This window comes from Pogoniulus pusillus, chromosome 4 (assembly GCF_015220805.1).
Source record: "Pogoniulus pusillus isolate bPogPus1 chromosome 4, bPogPus1.pri, whole genome shotgun sequence".
Classification (NCBI taxonomy): domain Eukaryota; kingdom Metazoa; phylum Chordata; class Aves; order Piciformes; family Lybiidae; genus Pogoniulus; species Pogoniulus pusillus.
The window spans coordinates 43,011,606-43,026,843 of NC_087267.1; the positions used below are offsets into that span (position 1 = coordinate 43,011,606).

Genomic DNA, 15,238 nt, shown 5'->3' on the forward strand with positions numbered 1-15,238 from the left:
AGCTTCAATATCTTTTCCACAAACATAACCTAGAATAACAATTACACCTTCTTATACCTCCCTTGCACTCCTCACTTGTCATCCTGCCCAACCCCCCTGAGGTGTGCTAATGCGTCTGTGAGACGATGGTGGAAAAGAAAGGGTGTGGGAAGAGTGGAAGAGAAAGGGGATGGGGAGGTTCAGTGACGAATCCCCGGCAAGTAGTGCAAAGGGTGCTGGTAATTGCAGCGAGACAAAGAAATAAGGCCACATGTGGGAAATTAGTGCACAGCCGTGGGACCACCCCTCCCTCCAGCACTCCCCTGATGCTACAAAAAGAGATGCTCACATCAGCTGGAAATTTCAAGCCTTGGCTCAGAAGTGAGCAGAGGAAACTGAGTGGAGACAGCGATTGTACCTGAACCTCTGGGATGAGAGGCAAATTTGATAGCCCGGACGTTGGGGCATTCACACCGGCTTGTGAGGAATTGCACGGTGGAAAAGACAAAGCCCAGGACTGGTTGATACCCGGCAACAGGTATCAACAGACCTGTTGAATAAGTGTGTGCTGTGCCAGCCCCCATCCCAGGGGATGCTCCAGAAGCATTCACTTGGCATCCTCAGCCCTATCCCCGATGCAGCTCCTGCCTGCCTGCCTGCAAGGAGAAGGGAGATAGGGCTCAAAAAATCTTCACCAAGAAGCATTATGTGGAAGACCGAAAGGCAGGGAACGAAATCCCTGCAAAAGGCACCCACAGCCCTTAAGCTGAGCAAACCCGGGCAGGGAAAGCTCCGGAGCCGGCCGGTCTGAGCATCCCGATTAAGCCTGGCTGCAGAGAAGACTTTCACTCCCATCCCGCCCCGGGCTTCTCGGGAGCAGGAACAATCAGGTCGAGGGTATGGGTAACGGTGTCCGGCCAGACTTTCCAGTCTCTCATCGGGCCAATTTTCGGGGCGGGGGGGGGGGATATATCTATTCACAAAACTCCCGCAGTGTGCCTGTACGTGCAAAGCCAGCCCTCCACATCACCGCACACGCCGATACGTCCAGCACAATCCTGCCCTGAATCTCCTGCAACCTCCGAATAGAGACACCCCCCCCCAAAAAAAAACCAACCCCAAACCAACAACAAACCAACCAACCAAAAAAATACCCACACAAACAAAACCCTACCTAACAAAACCCCACCAAACGACAAAAAAAACCCCAATCCAAGCCCAAGCAAGAAACACTTTCATTGTGGCAGCGGCGCAAAGTTGTGCATGTGCAGAGGGGTGCGTACCATTCGATTTTGCATCTTGCCTCGTGCTTTCGCCTATTTTCTTTCCTGGTTTTTGTGGGGTTTTTGATGTATTTATTTATTTATAATTTTCCCGAGACAGGGAACAAACGGGCAAAGCAGGAGCCTGTGGGGAAGCGGAGGAACGGGAGGGCTGGAGGCAACATGGGTGCATTTTGGCCTTTCTTTCTTTCTTTCTTACTCTCTTTCTTTCTTTCTTTCCCCATCTCCCTCCCTGGAAGTTTCATCCCAAGATGAAACAGGGAGAGAAACCGAAATTAGAGGTTGCGGAGAGCGGCGGGGAGGGGAAGCTGGGAGGCAGTGCTCCCACTTTGCTGCCAGTATAAAACGCTCGATGGCATTTTCTCGCATTTAAAGCTCGGAAGGTGAAAGCGCGCTACCGCTGCGCCGCTGCCCCTCACCGCGGAGCACGGCGGATCCACGGCATCAGTTTCCCGAGTGAATCGTGAGTGAATTTCAACCCTCTCTTCGCTTATTTCAGTCCGTTTCCCCGGCGGAGGCACGGCTCAGGGTGCGGAGGCACCGCAGGGCGCTCAGAGGGGCGGAACGGAGGAGATGGTGGTTGGGATGGGTGCGTGATTTTTGCAACGATGTTTTTTTATTTCGGGACGACGACGAGGACTCCCCCCTGCTGAAAAAGGTCACGGAACGAGTTGGCTGCTATAGAGAGGGAGGGGAAAAAAAAAAAGCCCTAAAAAGAGCGGTAGGCATGCGCACTGCGCGGATGCCATATTGGAATGAGTGTGCCGGGGGTGCGGGCGGAGGGAACGGCTGGGCTCTGTTCCGCGCGGCACCGCGCAGCGCAGCGCACCGCGGGGGACTGGCAGCTCAAATACGGGGGGAGGGAGGGGGCAAAAAAAGAGAAAAGGGAAAACACCCCAAAATAACTCCTCTCAAACTTCCTCAGGTAAGGTCCCGCTCCTGGCAGACCTTGGGCTGCCGCTTCCCTTCTCGTGTTATTTATCGGGCTGGGCAGCGCTTTGGGCGGGGAGAGCCTCTGCGCCGCTGGGCTATTCAAAAGCCTTTGCGGAATTTAAGCGTCGTATTTATTTTGTTTTAAAGCGGAGCAGGCTGGGTATGGATTCCCCTTCTCCTTCTTCCCCCTTCCTCCCCTTTTTCCGAAGGGATACACGGCGGTAGAGTTGTTGCGAAGTGTTGGTGAGCGAGTGGCTCTGGACGGGCTGGTCCCCCAGCGGAAGCCGGGACCTGCGCTCGGCTGTCTGAGGTGTCGCTCTCCCCGGGTAGGGCATACACCCGGGGGATGGCACGGGCAGGGCTTGCGGTGGCCGTGCAATTAATGTCAGGCGAAGAGGGATTTTCTTTTTGCCCTCGCGTATCGCTTTTTAGGTGCTCTCGTTTCTTTTTGTGTCTTTCCCTCCTCCTCCACCCCCCCCCCCCCCCCCCCTTTTTTTTTTTTTTTAATCATTTAATACTAATTTAAAAGTAGTATCTGTCGTTTCGGTGCTTTCCTGTTACATGCTTGTGCAAGCTCCTTTCAGATTTACTAGGCTCTCGGAAAGAGTTATTTTTGGTGTGCGGGTGGGTTTCTTCTGAATCTGCAGGGGAGAACAGAGTGAAAAAAAAAAACCAACAACCCAAAAGCTGCTACGAAAGGCGGAGGAGAAGAAAAGAGAGAGAGAAAAAAAAAAGAGAGAGAGAGAGAAAGCAATCAGCTGTGCCAAAATGTGCAGCCCGGATCTAGAGACATATTTTCCCGTAGCGCTCCCGAACTGCGGTAAATGAATATTTATAAAGCTTGTCAGTTCAACATGGCGGGTTTAGGGTGTCTTTAAAAACTGCAAAAGAAACATTTTGAGAGGAGAGAAGGAGGAAAGCCGAGGTGTCACCCGCTTGGTTGAACTCTCGTTTGTGGTTCGGAGAGGAGCGTGGGTGAATTAAAGGTGAGGGGGAAGCGGATGGGAGCCGTCCTATGGGTCCTCGTCCCCCCCTCCTCCATCCCCGCAGGACTCGGTGGTGGGAAAAGTGTGCGTGCTGGGGAGAAACCATGAGAAAAGGGCATGTGGACTTCGGAGCTCGGCCGATTTGCTTTTGAATGCCGAAACTGCAGACATGCCATGGAGGAGGAAAAAAGAATCCAACGCAACAAGCCAAATAACAAAATGCCAGGAGGCACAGCGATGATTTATTTTGCATTAAGAATAGACATGTCGTGGGATGAGATGTCCTGTTGGAGCTGTCAAGCTTTCCCTGCTCGCCTCGCCGCGATCAGCTGGGGATGTGGATTGGTTTGGTTTATTTTTTCCCCACGTTTAGCTGAAAGGTTCCAAAATCGCTACACACGGCAGTTTGGGCTGCCAAACAAGTGACTTTTAGCAGTGCGTGCTGCAGCGATTGTCTCTCTAGCACAGGGACCCGAAAAACCCACAATGAGGCAGGCAAATTGCAGCCTTTGCCAAGCAAGGAAATGAGAGTTTGTGAGGAGTTTGTGCCCTTCCCAGCTGCCTTTTTTTTTGGTTAATGTATTTTCCAGTGGAGTGAAGGAGTGAGGATACCTCAGAGATAGAGTTTCGGGAGAAACTTCCTTCTTCCCAGGCAGAGAGCTGCTGTTCTGGGATTGCTTCGCTGTGGTTGCAAGATGTTGACTCAGGAGCATCTGTGTTTTGTAGCCGTGGGAGGTGATGGGATGCATCAGTATCACAGGCTGTCAGTGCCCAGGTGGGCATGGGGGAGCCTTGAAATATCCTGGGGATGGGAAGGCAGGGAAGACAGCAAATCTGCCTTGCCCATTTCCCTGCACTTCTTGGAGACGCTCTTCAGAAGCTCACTGTACTGTTACTTAGCAGAGGCGTCTGAAGATGCTGTTTGCACACCTTTCCACTTCCAAAAGGGCTCTGTTCCATCGCCCCACCTCATTCTCCCCCATTCCATCCAGCCCTCACCCCCTGCAAGGACCCAGCTTTGCTTCTCAGGCAGCCAGCAAACTCATGCCACAATTTATGGTGACAAGGAGGGAGGTAGAGGAGGAGACTGGAGGAGAGGGGGATGAAGAGTGGAGGATTACCATCTTTTATCCAAATAGCACAGAACAACGTTGATTATAAGCAGAGCAGCTTGGAAGGCAGATGTCAAACAGTGGTGGGACTTGGGTAGCAAGCAGTGGTGGAGTAATATCAGCCTGTGGGGTGGGAGGGGATGGGGCCATTGCAGAGTGGAAGCATTTTCCTCCTCCCTCCCCACACGTCTTTCCACCTGCAAGTTTCCATTGCTCTTGGGCAGGACAGCTTCTAAAATCAGTTTTCTGTCCTGTTGCTCTTGGAGAAGAGAACATAGCAGGGAAACCTGGTATCTGGATAGAAAAGCAGCTTCTCCTGGATGTGTGCTGTGGACATGGGGATATAGAGGGTGCAGAAGTCTCTGCAGATCCCTCTGAACCTGAGATCTTGCCCAAATTTCCTCACTTTGCTTTCTTTTCTTTGCCTTGGGAGGATGGGAAAATCGATCTAAGATGGCTCATACCTTGCAAACTGCACTTTATGATGGGAACACCTTGCTTTGCATCAGCCATTGCCTCTTTCAGGTTCTGCAACCAACATCCCACCTAAGATGAGGTGACCCCCACCTACTCTTTGTCTTTGTCTCTTTGCAGTCTAGAGGACGCTAGCAACAGCCCAAGGGGCTATGTTAATGGGACTGCTTTGTTCCCCACGTCTTTACTCCTGTTTCCCCCAAAGGGAGGGTTCCTGTTGCTGCATGAAGCCTATGCACACTCCTCCAGCAGGGTTAGGGTTAGCTCTGGTTGCACTGAGCAGACACCTCTCCAGGGACTGTTTTATGCAGTGACAGGAGGGTGCTGGCTAGGATCTAGTGCAATTTGCTTTTCCTCCCAAGAAGCCCTTAGATACAAACACATTTCACTTCCTTAGCTGGGGATACAGGAGGAGAAGGCAAGGCAAGTTTTCTCCCCGGGGCTGGGACTGTTGCCTGAGTGAGCAGGGATGCAAGTGGCATTTTGCTCTCCCCTCCCTCCCCTCTCCCCCTCCCCCCCCCCCTTTTTTTTTTTTCTACTCTCGCACAGATTATTTATGGAAGGGAAGAGAATATTCTCACAAGTCTAATAACTTCAGTGTTTATAAAGGATTAGGTCCTAATAACTCTGCTGATAAGATGGAGGCTCGGTGTAATCTGTTGCTAAGTGAAAACCTAAAAGCCATTTAAATAGATGCAGCAAAGAGCTATCAAGAGACCAGGGCACTGTAAACAACAAGGAAATACCTTTTTAATGATCTAAGGGGGGCATGGGGTGGTGGGGCAGTAGATGCATTATGAACAAGATAATTTCATTTATGTACTGAGGAAACGTTTACAGATACCCAGCAGATGTTGTAAGGGTGTTGCAGGGATGGAGAGCATTTCACACAGATGTAGGAACATCTGTAGAAGACAGTATAGAGTTATATAGTTGTGGTTATGAGTGATAATTGACTGGCTGGACAGGCAATCCATGCTTTAATGAAGCATTTATGGAAACTTTGTGGTTGTGGTACTAGAAATGAAATAAACACCACACCTTGAGTGCTGTGTCCAGTTCTGAGCCCAGTTCAAGAGAGATGTTGAGATACTGGAATGTGTCCAGAGAAGGGCAACAAAGCTGGTGAGGGACCTGGAACACAAAATCTATGAAGAGAGGCTGAGGGAGCTGGAGTTGGTTAGCCTGGAGAAGAGGAGGCTCAGGGCTGACCTCATTGCTGTCTACAAGTACCTGAAGGGAGGCTGTAGCCAGGTGGGGGTTGGTCTCTTCTCCCAGGCAACCAGCAGCAGAACAAGGGGACACAGTTTCAGATTGTGCCAGGGGAGGTCTAGGCTGGATGTTAGGAGGAAGTTGTTGTCAGAGAGAGTGATTGGCATTGGAATGGGCTGCCCAGGGAGGTGGTGGAGTCACTGTCCCTGGAGGTGCTGAAGCAAAGCCTGGCTGAGGCACTTAGTGCCATGGTCTAGTTGACTGGCTAGGGCTGGGTGACAGTTTGGACTACATGATCTTTGAGGTCTCTTGCTGCCTGGTTGATTCTGTGATTCCATGATTCTATGACCTTAGGAACATAAGAAGTACTGTCTAAATGTGAGGAGGAACTTCTTTACTTTGAGTGGGGTAGAGCACTGGAAGAGGCTGCCCAGAATGGTGGTGGAATCACCATCTCTGGAGTCATTCAGAACCTGCCTTGATGCCATTCTGTGGAACCTGCTCTAGGTGAACCTGCTCTGTCAGGGGTATTAGACTAAATAACCTCCAGCCCCTATTGTTCTGTGGTTCTGTAACTGCCAGCCCTTTAGATTTGGAATGCTTTTCTCCTACCTTTGGCTTATGCTCTTCTAATTGTGTTGCTGGCCTATCAATACATTTATGTAATTTGGGTCACTGTCTGGCCTTTCATAGCCATAAAGATGCTGGACTGATAAGAGAGTGTCAGTGACATTTCTTTGATGAAGAACAGGACACGGTGGAGAAGGGGCTATCTTATTTCTTCAAGAACTTTTTGCTGTCTAAACTCTTGTTGGTGTGAGATAAGGGGAGGTATGGAGAGAGGTTGAGGGGGTTTTCAAGGGTGATGGTGGCTGAAGGAGGTGTCTGGTCCCCATCTGTGCCCAAGTGACAAAGTAAAGGAGTTGTTGAATGCTCCAAAACCTGGGTTAAGTAGCTAAAACCTGAAGTAGAGGAGCCAGAGGCATATTTCTGAAGGTGCACAGGGAAAACTAATGTGATGACCACAGAGCCTGTGTTTTAGATAACATCAGGATGATGGTGTCAGAATTATTTTATTACAATGACTGTTGATGCTTACAGAGTGTACCAGGTGGTGCTATAGGCTCCTCAATGTTGAAATGGAGCAAAGCCGGAGGTGGGGAGATTCAGACTGGAGGTGAGGAAGTTGTTCAGCATGAGAGTGGTGACAGCCTGGAATGGGTTGCCCAGGGAGGTGGTTGAGGCCCCATCCCTGGAAGTGTTAAGGTGAGGCTGTGGTCAGCCTGATCTAGAGTAGGGTGTCCCTGCCCATGGCAGGGGGATTTGAACCAGATGATCCTTGTGGTCCCTTCCAACCCTGACTGATTCTATGATCCTATGAAATGAAATGTAGTTGCTGTTGTTAATAGGGATGCTGTTTTGCAGATCCTGAGTTTATTCTGCCTTTGTAAAGTGCTGACCTTTGGAACAGTTTGTTTCCTTTCTTTTTAGAATTTCTTTTCTGGGTTAAAGTAGCTGATGGCATTTTGTCAATACTTAAAACTCATCATCTGAAACTGTTAATCATGCAAGTCTTGGTGCATGATAGTCATCTCTAATGAAACCTGTCACATCTTTTTAGTGGGGCCTATTGTGAGGGGACAAGGGGTGATGGTTTTAAACTGAAAGGGGGGAGATTTAGACTGGATTTAAGGAGGAAATATTTTACACTGAAGGTGGTGAAACACTGGCACAGGTTTCCTAGAGAGGTGGTAGATGAAAGTATTCAAGGTGAGGTTGGATGGGGCTTTGATCAATCTGATCTAGTTGAAGATGTCCTGCAGGGCTGACTGCAGGGGTGCTGGACTAGATGAAATGTAAAGGTCCTTTCCAACCCAAAGCATTCCATGAGTCCATAAAAAACATCCTACAGGTTTTCTGCCAACAGATTTCTCTTTATTTTGTGTATCTCAGCTATGACTCCTGCAGTGATTAGAACTGTTTGGGCTGCAAGACAGGGAAATGCAGAAATATGAGTAAAGACTGTCACTGACATTTAAGATAAAAACAAACCCTTGAAGAAAGTTTATTTTGAGATTGGCCTTTTGCAAGGCCTAAACAACCTATTCTTGAGAGGACAAGTTTGGAAACTGTGTTCACAGTTACTTCATTTTTATGAATCAGAAGCATTTGCTCTAAAAATGAACAGCAATAAAAATAAAGGAGAAAAAAAAACCCCACACAACCAACCAAACCCAAGCAGTTTTTGACAGCTGACCCAGAGGTCATTTCTGAGTATGTGTGAGGCTTAAAAAAATAAGTGCAGAATCCTTGCTGTTTCCACTCTCCTTTTTTTTGGAGACTTACTTTTCTGATTAATACTCTTCACAGTGCTGAGTGGCTTCTGCAAGGGAATCTTGTTTGCTTGGGTAAAGACTTGAGACCCAGTTTGAACACAAGGTAGTGGAAGGTTTTGTGTTTATTTTCTTAGTGAGAAAGATGAATTCCCACAGCTAAAATCCTGGAGGTGACATTCTTCTTGTCCCTGCAGCATAGATCTGGAGATCTATATTGCCTGGAGAAGAGAATTCTCAGGGGTGACCTCTTTGCTGTCTACAACTACCTGAAGGGAGGCTGTAGCCAGGTGGGGGTTGATCTCTTCTGCCAGGCAACCAGCAACAGAAAAGGGGACACAGTCTCCAGTTGTGCCAGGAGGGGTCTAGGCTGGATGTGAGGATGAAGTTGTTGGCAGAGAGAGTGATTGGCATTGGAATGGGCTGCCCAGGGAGGTGGTGGAGTCACTGTCCCTGGAGGTGTTCAGAGAAAGCCTGAGTGAGACACTTAGTGCCATGATCTAGTTGATTGTCTAGGGCTGGGTACTAGGTTGGACTGGATGATCTTGGAGGTCTCTTCCAACCTGGTTGATTCTATGATTTCTGTGAAAATTCCCAACCCTGCAATAAATAAAACTTGGCCAAAATTCTATGATTCTATTCTATGATTCTATGATCAGAGAAGACAACCATGGGCTAAGGATCCTTAAAGTCTAAGGAGTCATAAGTTGCTTTGCAGGACTTCTGTGTGGAAAGCAGTAGTTCTCCTGGAGACATTAAAAGTAATCCTTTAAGGAAAGGACAAGAAAAAATAATGTTTAGCTGGTTTTTGGGAGGTGTTTTGATCAAGGTACAGGTGTAAAACTAGACTTAATGACACAGTGTTGTGTGGGGCATTAAACCTGGATGTCCTGATGTGGCTCACATGATCACCCTGGCATACCCTAGAAACTACTTGTGGAATGAAAGGGAGTCCAGTTTGTCTTAGAGAAACATGGTGGAATTGGCACCATAAATATACAGAAATACTGGGTTCAGTTTTGGGCTCCCCAGTTTAGGAGGGACAGGGATCTGCTGGAGAGGGTCCAGTGGAGGGCTGCAAGGATGATTAGAGGACAGGAGGGCATGGCTTATGAGGAGAGGCTGAGGGACCTGGGGCTGCTTAGTCTGGAGAAGAGAAGACTTAGAGGGCATTTGATAAATGTTTATAAGTATCTGAAGGCTGGCCAGGAGTGGGGGACAGGCTCTGCTCACTTGCTCCCTGGGATAGGACAAGGAGCAGTAGTTGTAAGCTGCAGCAAAAGAGGCTCCACCTCAACACAAGAGGACTTCTTTGCTGTAAGAGTCACAGAGCACTGGAATAGGCTACCCGGAGAGGTTGTGGAGTCTCCTTCTCTGGAGCCTTCCAAAGCCTGTCTGGATGTGTTCCTCTGTGATCTGTTAGGTAGTATTGTCCTGCTGTGGCAGGGGGGTTGGACTTGATGATCTCCTTGGGTCCCTTCCAACCCCTAACATCCTGTGAGCCTGTGACTCTCAAACTGTCTTGTAGAATCTGATTCTGGCTAGACCTTGGGAGGGATCTTCTCGCTGCCCTGATATGCTCTTGGTGAAGGGTGCTCCTCTTCCTGCTGTTGTACTGATGGCTAGTAGGAGATGACTGAGGCATGGATATTTAAAAAAGAAGTATTTTTTATTTTTTTGGCAAATCCTCCCAGTCAGTGAAGCTGCTTCTGAATGTAAAGCACTGGGAGGGCTGTAAGTGCATGCAGGACTAAGCCCAAATGCTGATCAGCTGTGCTGTTCAGGCGAACCAAACAGTGCCAAGACCTAAAATGTCATTTTTGCTGAGAAGTGTTGGAATTGGATGGCAGATGTTTCCTGGATTCTGGTTGGCATCTTCTATCTATCTGTGTAACTATCTATCTATGTATCTATCCATCTATGCATCCATCTATGCATCCATCTATGCATCCATCTATGCATCCATCTATGCATCCATCTATGCATCCATCTATGCATCCATCTATGCATCCATCTATGCATCCATTTATGCATCTATCTATGTATCTATCTATCTATCTATCTATGTATCTATATATGCATCTATCTATCCATGTATCTATGCATCTATCTATCTATCTATCTATCTATCTATACGTCTATCTATGTATCTGTATATCTATGCATCTATGTATTCATGCATCTATGTATCTATCTATGTATCTATATATCTATGCATCTAAGTATCTATATATCTATGCATCTATCTGTCTATCTATGCATCTATCTATCTATCTATGCATCTATCTATCTATCTATGCATCTATCTATCTATCTATGCATCTATCTACCTATCTATGCATCTATGCTTCTATGTATCTATGCATCTATATATCTATGCATCTATGCATCTATATATCTATGCATCTATCTATGCATCTATCTATGCATCTATCTATGCATCTATCTATGTATCTATCTATGCATCTATCTATGTATCTATCTATGCATCTATCTATGTGTCTAAGCATCTCTGCATTTATCTATCTACGTGTCTAAGCATCTATGTACCTATCTATCTATGCATCTATGTACCTATCTATCTATGCATCTATGTATCTATCTATGAATCTATGAGTCTTCTATGTATCTATCTATCTATCTGTCTATGTCTTGAACACGAGTTTTGTGATGAATGTCTGAGGGAGCTGGGGTTGTTCAGCCCAGGAAGAGCAGTTGATCTCTGCAACTACCTGAAAGGGAGGTTATAGTGAGGTGGGGGCTGGCCTTTTTTTCCCAGGTAACACGCAACAGAACAAGAGATGGCCTCAAGTTGCACCAGGGGAGGTTTAAATTAGATACTGAGAAATTTTTTTTTCACCCAAAGACTCATCAAGCACTGTAACAGGCTGCCCAGGAAAGTGGTGGAGTCACCATCCCTGGAGGTGTTTAAGATGTAGATGTTTGAATGAGTGGCTTAGAGACACAGTCCAACAGTTGTGTACGGGGAGATGTTAGGATGTGGTTGGACTCAATGATCTTAAGATCTTTTCCAACCAGGTGATTCTGTGGTTAGTGCCATGTCTTGCATGGTTTTTGAACACCTCCAGGGATGGTGACTCCTCCACCTCTCAGGACAGCCTGTTGCAATGCCTGACCACTCTTTCAGTAAAGACCTTTTTTCTTATATCCAGTGAAAAAATGCTTTTAATTTTAGAGCTTTGATCTAGACCTCAGTGAAACTTGTGACAGATTTCTGCTCTAAGCCCAGCTATAGGTCCTTTGCTTATCTTTACACATAGCGTAGCTCTGCACACCTAAGCCTGCATGCCTCCCTCTCATCTGTCTTTTTTTTGTTTGCTTAAGATGGCAAGGTTTCTTGCTGTAAACAATTTAGTTTCTCTAATAAGGTTTATTTTACTTTCTGCTATCTTGTCTTTCTGCTATTTATCTCTGTGTGCATCCTGGGCTCTGGGATGTGCCAGCTAGGGAGGATGTGAAAATTGCTTTGTGAAACAGGTTTCTCTCTGTTGGCAGAAAAAGCATTAGACATTTGGCACCAGGGCAAGGAGAGAGGAGAGCAGGGACCTACTGGATTATGGAGGGTTATCACCAACTCAGATGATCCCTTCTCCACCACATGTCTTCAGAGGAACTTTAGATCCTGTCCTTCTTCCACTTCAGGGTGGACAATCCAGACCATTCTCACTTTGGTGGTTCCTCTGATTTCCCATTTTTGTGTGTTTCCCCTACAGGCTTAGTGATTTATTTTCTATGGTGATGCACAAATGATATAGATGCTTGACTTCAAGAGCAGAAATATTAGCCCTATTAACTGTCTGGAGCAGGAGGACTGGAAGTGACCTCTGTGGCTTATACAGACCATCTCTTACCCCAGGGCAAGATTAAGAGTACCAAGATCTGTTTCTGGACAGATCAGCATCCTAACCCCTCTATAAAGCAAGTTTCTGGGCCCTTCCCACAGTCTGTCCAATTTTTTTCATCAGAGTCTTTAGAATCATAGAATCGACCAGGTTGGAAGAGACCTCCAAAATCATCCAGTCCAACCTAGCACCCAGCCCTGTCCTATCAATTAGAGCATGGCACTAGATGCCTCATCCAGGCTTTTCTTCAACACCTCCAGGGATGGCAACTCCACCACCTCCCTGGGCAGCCCATTCCAATGCCAATCACTCTCTCTGGCAAGAACTTTCTTCTAACATCCAGCCTAGAACTCTCCTGGCACAACTTGGGTCTGTGTCCCCTTGTTCTGTTGCTGGTTGCCTGGCAGAAGAGACCAACCCCCACCTGTCTACAGCCTCCCCTTCAGGTAGCTGTAGACAGCAATGAGGTCAGCCCTGAGCCTCCTCTTCTCCAGTATAAACACCCCCAGCTCCCTCAGCCTCTCCTCGCAGGGCTGTGTTCCATGCCTCTCACCAGCTTCATCGCCCTTCTCTGGACTGAGATTGTTACTGATTTCTTCTCACACCCAAAAAAAATATTTCTCCTGTGGATTAAAACTAATCTTTCCTCTTCAATCCACCAAGAACATGGAAAGCAGATTATACTCTTTTACCATTCAGCTGTTTGTTATATATTTGAGTATTGTGAAGGTTCCTAGTTCCCCAGACTAGACAGGATTTGTTTCTTCCACCCTGGAGTACATCTGGACCAACACAGCCCTGCTTTGAGCTGTAATTTTCCCTTAATAAAATGCTGTGGGGTATTCAATATGAAAGAAAATTTGTCACTTGATGTAAGTGAAAACATTTGGTGAGGGAAGCTCTCAAATAAATTATATCAATAAAAGAATGACAGGAATTTGGAAGAAGTAATCCTTAAAAGGTTTCCAACTGGTGCTTTGTCTGAGAAAAGAGACAAGCTCTTTTTCTGGGAGGTGAAAGCTGTTCTTTGGTGTGTTCAATAGCCCTTCCAAATGAGTCTCCATTTGCATTATGCAGATGCTCAGGAGGTGTAAATGTTGTGGCAGTCTGCCACTAGCAATCCTGACTGAGGTATGGTTTTGTTTAGGGACCTCTGCCTAGAGGAGCAGACTTTCTTCTGAGTGTCAGTCCTATGCATCCTCATGTTAAATGCAATGCAATGCTGTACTGCCCAAGAATGAGGTTCTTTTTTGGGAGCTGGAGACTGCATTTGTTGACTTCCATTGAGTGCTGCTGGTGAGGAGATGCCTTGGTGCATCCCCCTGAGAAGGGAGAGTGTGACAGGTTCAGTCTTGTGAGAGCACAGTTCAGGTTCAGTCTCAAGACAACTGACTTACATAGATCCTACATCTATGGGCTGAGTCCCCCTTCACCCTTACCCACATGGAGGGCCAGCACCATTTGGAATCTGAGCATCTCATTTCTCCTTTTGCTGGTGAGTTGGGATATCTAAAACCTCAGCAAATGCTGTGCAAGCATAGGTGTACCATAAGGGAAGTTCTTCACAGAGAGAGTGATTTCCCATTGGAATGGGCTGCCCAGGGAGGTGATGGAGGCACCGTCCCTTGAGGTCTTCAAGAAAAGCCTGGATGAGGCACTTAGTGCCATGGTCTAGTTGGCTGGATGGGGCTGGGTGCTAGGTTGGACTGGATGATGTTGGAGGTCTCTTCCAACCTGGTTGATTCTATGATTCTCATCTCAGTTTTCCCTCTCTGACTTGGATTTCAACAGTTGTCCTTTTTTAGATGCTTTCTCTTGGTTAGCTGCAAATGCTTGACTAGGTGAAGTAAATGTCATCTAAGGTCTGTAGAATTGGTGGGAATCAGGACCTAGTCTGGTATTACTGTGTCCTTTTCCTCCATTTGCTCGGGCCTAGGTTCCCCCTATTGTAAAGCCATTTGGCTATGTGAAGGGACATTAGTTGGGACATAAAAATGTGATGTGTTCTGGAAGTTGGATAGAAGCAGAGACAACTGGAGTGACTTTCTCAGCTCTGGTTTGAGGCAGGGCAGGTCTCAGGAGAGTCCTGTCCTGCTTCCTGAGAGCCTTAGCACCAGTTGGTGCAGTTACCTGGTGGCTTAGGTAGGTGGATCTGGTCCCATCTTTTCAAAATGGTTTATTTGATCACTTTGCAGAGGCTTTTTCACTCATGGTCCTGCAAAAGGCTTGAAGGGGATAAAGGCTACATGAAATTGCAAATGGTAGTACTTGGCTTTGAGGAGACTGCCTCATGCTGGAGTTCCCTTCAACTTGGTTGGGAAGAGAAATACAAATTTCATCTATGCCAACACACTTATGCAGAGATACAGGCTGGGGTTGGAGTGGCTGGAGAGCAGCCAGACAGAGAGGGATCTGGGGGTGCTGATTGATACCCGCCTGAACATGAGCCAGCAGTGTGCCCAGGTGGCCAAGAGAGCCAGTGGCATCCTGGCCTGCATCAGGAATGGTGTGGTCAGCAGGAGCAGGGAGGTCATTCTGCCCCTGTACTCTGCACTGGTTAGACCTCACCTTGAGTCCTGTGTTCAGTTCTGGGCCCCCCAGTTTAGGAGGGACATTGAGATGCTTGAGCGTGTCCAGAGAAGGGCGACGAGGCTGGGGAGAGGCCTTGAGCACAGCCCTACGAGGAGAGGCTGAGGGAGCTGGGATTGGTTAGCCTGGAGAAGAGGAGGCTCAGGGGTGACCTTATTGCTGTCTACAACTACCTGAGGGGTGGTTGTGGCCAGGAGGAGGTTGCTCTCTTCTCTCAGGTGCCCAGCACCAGAACAAGAGGACACAGCCTCAAGCTACACTAGGGGAGATTTAGGCTGGAGGTGAGGAGAAAGTTCTTCACTGAGAGAGTCATTGGACACTGGAATGGGCTGCCCGGGGAGGTGGTGGAGTCGCTGTCCCTGGGGCTGTTCAAGGCAGGATTGGACGTGGCACTTGGTGCCATGGTCTAGCCTTGGGCTCTGTGGTAAAGGGTTGGACTTGATGATCTGTGAGGTCTCTTCCAAGCTTGATGAT

The 15,238-nt window shown here is 47.6% G+C and overlaps 1 protein-coding gene across 2 annotated transcripts in view; it reads left to right on the top strand.

The window, feature by feature from the left end:
- Nucleotides 1-1,595: 1,595 nt before the first annotated feature.
- Nucleotides 1,596-15,238, top strand: part of SFMBT2 (Scm like with four mbt domains 2) — a 173,663-nt gene continuing 160,020 nt past the window's right edge. Inside the window, exon 1 of one of the 2 annotated variants that reach the window (XM_064142702.1) lies at nt 1,596-1,725. The gene's annotated coding sequence lies outside the window, so the exon portion shown is untranslated. Of the gene's footprint in view, nt 1,726-2,120; nt 2,188-15,238 lie in introns of those variants that run through there. The other variant, XM_064142701.1, reaches the window with a different exon arrangement.